The sequence below is a fragment of the Nannospalax galili genome, unplaced genomic scaffold (genome assembly GCF_000622305.1).
Source record: "Nannospalax galili isolate Female #2095 unplaced genomic scaffold, S.galili_v1.0 scaffold225, whole genome shotgun sequence".
Classification (NCBI taxonomy): domain Eukaryota; kingdom Metazoa; phylum Chordata; class Mammalia; order Rodentia; family Spalacidae; genus Nannospalax; species Nannospalax galili.
Window position 1 is genome coordinate 438,800 of NW_008352653.1, and position 6,465 is coordinate 445,264.

Here is a 6,465-nt window from a genome sequence, read left to right on the forward strand (position 1 = left end):
GTCCATTATGTTAGGGAACTGTCTGAGAGTACGGTCCATTATGGCAGGGAACTTTCTGAGAGTACGGTCCATTATGGTAGGGAACTTTCTGAGAGTACGGTCCATTATGGTAGGGAATTATTTGAGAGTCTAGTCCATTATGGTAGGGAAGTCATGGCAGGAAGAGCTTGAGGAAGATGGTCATATTGCATCTTCAGTTAGGAAACAGAGATAAATGCTGGTACTCATTTCAGTTTTTCTTTTTTATTGAGTCCAAGACCCTAGCCTATGAGGTGGTGCCTCTCACATTCAGGTTGGATCTCTCCTCCTAATTTAAACCTTTCTGGAAACATCCTCATATACACAGCCACAACTGTGTTTCCATGGTGATTCTAAAGCCCTTGTCAAATAATCAAAATTAATCATCATGGGCTGGTGAAATGGTCAGCAGATAAAAGTGCTTGCCACACAAGCCTGAAACCCTGAGCTTGATTCCTGGAACCAATAATGGAAGAAGAGAGTTGACTCCTGAAGGTTGTCCTCTGACCTCCATGTATATGTGATTACTTTTCTGTGTGGGTGCGCGTGCGTGCACACACACACACACACACACACACACTAATTAATAAATGTTATAAAAAAGATTCACCATCACAACCCCTTCTCAACTTGATAAACATAACACTTAAATTATAACATTCCAACCCAAATCCCCTAAGTTTTATGTTCAACCCTTAATTCAATATGCATTCAGTACAATTTCCAAAGTCTCTTCTGAGATTCAAGGGAATTTCTTACCTATGAGCCCCTATAACATCAAAACAGCAAGTTACGTATTGCCAATATACAAAGCCACAGAGTGAACATTTCCATTGCAAAAGGGAAGGATCAGGGCATAGCAAGGAAAGACCACAACAAAGGGAGACCAAAACCCAACAGAGCAAATGCCAAGTCCTGAAGCTAGCATTTGGGTCTCTTGATGGAATCATCTGGGCTCCAAAGAACATGTGTAGCTCTGCCACCTACAGCACACATACTCTCACCCTTGGGCCACTTACACCCTGTGCCTTCAGTTTGCATCAGCAGGTGTTCTATGGTCCTGGCATCTCCAACATCCCAAGGTCTCCATTGCAGCTTAGGCTTCACCTTCACAAATTTGTGCAGTGGCCTCTGAGGGTCTCCTTATAGCAAATCCAACACTGCCACACATTACATTGCCTCAGCAGCTTTCTGAAACCTTGGTATAAGCCTCCATGACCTCCACTCTTCTATCTTTCATGCCTACAAAACCAGTACTACTTGGCTGACACTGCCAAGTTCTATTACCAACTCAAGATGTAGCCTGGCCCTCTTGGACCACAGTTGAATTGGCCTCAGTGTGCTGACTCTGGAGGAACAATTTCCTAGGCATTGTTTTGGAGCAGGGAACCCTTTCAGTGACAGTCTTAGTTTAGGGTCTCTCCTTTCAAGGAAATGTGTATTTCACAAGTTGGAATCTTCAGTGTAGGGGTCTTACTCTTGGGCATCTTTCTTATCGTCCCAGTGCAGAAGTCTAGGTGTCTAATGGTGTTAATTTTTTAAACAATTCCGGTTGCTTTCTCAGCAGTCTCCCTTGTTTGCAACTTGAACTTCCTTATTTCCCTGCCAAATGTCTGCCCCCTTCCCCTCCTCCCTCAGTGAGTAGTTAACTATTCCCCAGCCGGAATGTCATCCTGTCCTGCTATTTTCTCCACCAAACAAATTACTTTTGAATTCATCATTATTCAGCTCCTCAGAACATGGAAAGAATGAAGCCAGATTCTTTGCCAGACTATAGCATGAATGGCTTCTAGCCCAGTTCCTAATAGAGTCCTTGTTCATCTCTGAAAATTCATGAATTGAGCTTCCATTGCCTGCATTTCACTCAGTATTCTGTTCTTCAAAACTCCCACCAGAGCTGGCAAGATGGCTCATCAAGTAAAGGTGCTTGCTGCCATGTCTAAAAACCTGAGTTCAATCCCCAAGCTCACATGGTGGAATCTGAGAGCCAACTCTAAGAAGCAAGCCTCTGGCCTCCATACATGTACCATGACATGGTTGTCATCCCTTTAAATAAATAAATAAATAAATACATAAATGTAAAAAAAAGTTTGGGGGAAGAGCTCATAAAAAAATGGCCCATTAAACTCTACTTATAGCATTCTAAGGCTTTTCTCACCCAATGTTCCAAACCCTTCCACATTTCTGACTACAAAACAGTTCTCAGGCCTGAAAATCACCTGTTCAGTTTTATTACAGCAACAACCCCACTCCTGATACCAACTTTCAATATTCATTTCTTTTCTTATTGCTATGACAAAATACCTGACAAAAGAAACACACACAGTTTGGCTCACAGTTTGAGTGTGCACTCTGTCATAGCGGGAAAGTCATAGTGACAGGAGCCTGAAGTGTTGGTCACATTGCAGCTGCAGTAGAAGAAGCAGGGAAAGATGATGTTTATGCTTAACTTGCTTTCTCCTTTTTATTCATTCCAAGACCCTGGCCCTGGGGTAAAGTAGATCAAATCTAGTAAGACTTTTAAAATCAAAACAGGTATTGTAGTATGTACCTGTTGTCACAGCTACTTGCAAAATTGAGGAGGGAAAGATAATTTAGGAATTTGATAATACACTAAGCAACAGAGGGAGATGCCTTTTGGGTGGAGGAGCAGAAAGAGGAAAAATAACATAAAATAGATTTGAAGTTAGGACTGCAGCTCAGTGGTAGATCACCTAGCTAATATGAAAGAAGTTTTGAGTTCAATCCTAAACACCACAAAAGAGAAAAGAAAAATGAGGAAGAACCCAATAGAGGGATATTTTTGGCAGCCCTTGCCAAGAAATTCCAGTGGACTCTCATATGAACATTTGAAAATTGCCCTGTTCTGACTTTTTTCTAGTTCCTTGTCTAGAACTTGTAACTTGTAATACTCATGCCCTTACTTCTCCTTCACATCTCCTATTCACAATTCAAATACTTTCTTTTCCTTCTTGAACTAAAAGTTATGCACTTTGGGATTCTTTTAGATAGACCCACTGAAAGGGTACTCCAATTGCCTCACCCTGCATCCCTGTTCAGCATGAAAGAAGCCAGAGTGGTCGGCGTCCCGATTCCCTATTGGCAATTTGGGAACCAAAAAAAAAAAAGGCGTGATAAGAATAGAATAGGAGGTAGGAATTGGCTAGGCAGTTAGGCTAAAAAGACCCCAAAGAAATGTAGCCAGTTTCCTGGCTAAATGTCAAAATGTCCTTGGGCCTGTTAGCAACATACTCTGTTCCAAGGCCAAAAATGTCAAAAGTATTTTGGAGCTTGTACCTAATCCTTAAAAGATTTTAGGGTTACCTCTTCAGAGGAGGGAATGTTGGAGGGGAGGGAATGGGCATGGATTTGATCAAAACACCTTACATGCATGTATGAAATTCTCAATAAAGGTTTTGTAAAAATTATTTTTGAAAAAGAAAGAAAAGAAAAAGACTGACAAAATCTTCATTTAAGTTTGGTCAACTATGGAAAGATGCAACAACCTAAGACAAACAATGAGTAGTTCTTTTTGGTAGCAAATATATTGCTACCTACAGCAGTTCTTCATGCCAGATCACAACTAGAAAGGGACCTGAAAATACTTCTTTTCTGTTAAGTCATTTAACATGCCAACTTTAAATAACCACTATAAAAATTTTTTATGTTATCTTTGATTCTGCATGTGTGTGGTGCTGATGATTAGATCTTCTAGTCTTTGTATGCTTGTCTTATGCATTTGAGGTACTGTTTATGAATTATATCTATAGGTTTTACATCCAAAAAGTCAATTGACTCTCTATCAAAAATGTTTCTCCCAAGTTGCATTGATGTAGCTGGTTTAGTGGTAGAATCCTATAACCCCAGCACTCAGGCAGCAGGGGCAGGAGGATCATCCTTGAGTTCAAGGCCAGCCTAATCTATATAGTGAGACCCTGTTGCAAAAAAAGTGAAAACAAAGCAAAAAAAGGTTATATCTGTACTAGACACATGCTAACTTTATTTCTTGTCATTATACCCAATATAATAGAGTATAAGAACTGTTCATCCGTTGTTAACCTACCATGCATCACACCAGTAAGGAAAACTGACTCTCCCTCTTTCAGCTTCTATAAATTGCCAATAAATCTCTAGGGCTGGGGCTTCCAGATCACCTCCCCCATCCATGCTGGTTTTTGTCTGGCTTGGATTTGCACAGGTCTTATGCATACTGTCACAAACACTATGGGTTCATATTTGCAACTACTCTATGGTGTCCAGACAACACAATTTCCTTGTATTCCTCTACTATCTCTGGCTCTTATGGTCTTTCCACCCATCTCACAGTGATTCCCTGAGCCTTGAAAGGAGAGGATATTATACAGGTGTTCCATTTAGAACTGAGCATTCTGCAGTCTCTTATTCTTTTCATGTTGACCACTTATGGATCTCTGTTAATCACCATCTGCTGCAAGAAGAGCCTTCTTTGAGAGTTGAGAGATGCACTAATCTATGGGTATACCAGTAACTTATTAGGAGTCAGGTTAATACTATGTCCATTTAGCAGAACAATAGTAGTAGGTTGTCCCTTATGTCCTGTGACTTGTCTAGCCACAAGTTCTTGGCCCTGATAGCAGTGTCAGATGTGTCACCTGGTAGGTTGACCAGACTCCATGGGACAGACCCACACCCAAGAGCATTTTCAAAACACATATTAGACTTGATAGACCTTAAAAAAAGGTAATTGTAATGAAATGTTTCTTCTAATTATGTGGTTATTAAATAAATAATTAAAAAAAGACAAATAGCCAGGCATGGTGGTGCATGCCTTTAATCCTAGCACTCCAGAGGAAGAAGCAGTAGGATCTCTGTGAAATCAGGGCTAGCCTGGTCTACATTGCAAGTTCCAGACCAGCAAGAGCTACAGGGAGACCTTGTCTCAAAAAAGCCAAAAAATTGTAATTTTTTATTAAATCACATCATTTAGCTATTATAATGTTGACCATTCAGATTGTTTGTAGTTTTTCCACACACACACACATACACACACATATATACATACATACATATACACACACATGTATACATATATATGTATATATATTTGCAAATTTATGCATAGAGCTTTATTGACATTTGTACTTCCGTAGAATATAATCTACAATCTTGTGCAGTGGTTTTAGTACACCTGTATTTTGAATGCACCCTGTCGCATGAGACCAGATGTTGAATTTTCTACTTTTGGCATCTTGTCAGCACTCAAAACATTTCAATTTTGGAATATTTTGTTTCTGAGACGGATCCCAGTTTGAACTTCAACTCTTCAGTTCAAATGATTCTATCACCTCAACCACCTGAATACATGTATTCTTGTTTGGTTGGTTGGTTGGTTTGAGGCAAGATATACTGTCCTAGCTCAGGCCAGCCTTGAACTATGTTGCCCGGGCTGGCCTTGAACTCACAGCAATTCTCATGCCTCAGTTTCCCGAGTCCATGCACCATCACATCTGGCTAGAACTGATTCTTGAAAGTAGAATTTTTGAGTTGACAAATATGAACATTTCATAGTTCTTGATTATTTAATTTTTTACTTCTGTTACTTAATTGCAAAGTACATTCCTCAGCATTTTATATTACTTCCCATATTTCATTGTACCCTTGTCAGTATTGACTGTTCTTTTGGATTTTACTTTTTGAAAATTTCTAATTTGATGGGCAAAATAATGATATCTTAAGATGGTGTCTTTTATACCTTGTCATGGGTAGCTTTTAAATCATCTCAGGAAAAGGCAGACATAAAAGCTACATTTGCACTCAAATGACTATATTGAAAGGCAATATGTGTGGTGTTTCATGCCTATAATCCCAACATTCAGGAAGCTGAGGCAGGAGGATTGCTGTGAGTGTGAGTTCAGCCTGAACTACAGAGTGAGAACCTGACTTCAAAAAATAAAAATAAAAAAGAAAGGTAACATGTTCAAATTTTTAAAATTATTTTACCTTTATTTACTTTTGTTGGTGGGGAACAGTGCATGTGTACCACAAAGTGCATGTGGAGGTCAGAGGACAATTTGCAGAAGGTTCTCTCCTTCCACCATGTGGGTTCCAGGGATCAAACTCAAGTTGTCACTCATGGCAACAATTACCTTTACCAGCTGAGCCATCTTGCCAGCCCCATGTGTTCAAATTTAAATGGCATCAACAAGACAGGAATAAGGATAAATGTTACCAGTCACAGCATAGGTTTAGTGTCTCTTATCTACATAAATGACCATAAATATTTCAGATTTGAGATTTTTTGACTTTTTAATATTTGCATATCTTGGGATGGGGCCAAATACAACATTTATTTATGTTTCATATACACCTTGAAAATATAACCTGAAGGTGATTTTACCCAATGTTTTTAGAGCATCTGCATTTATTTTTACTGTATCTAGTCACATGAGGCTACATGTAGTATATTAA

General features: G+C 39.3%; 1 protein-coding gene across 2 annotated transcripts in view; it reads left to right on the forward strand.

Annotated features, from left to right (window-relative positions):
• Fam120c (family with sequence similarity 120C) overlaps positions 1–6,465 on the forward strand; it is a 144,169-nt gene that overhangs the window by 118,351 nt on the left and 19,353 nt on the right. The gene's annotated exons all lie outside the window — the stretch shown is intronic.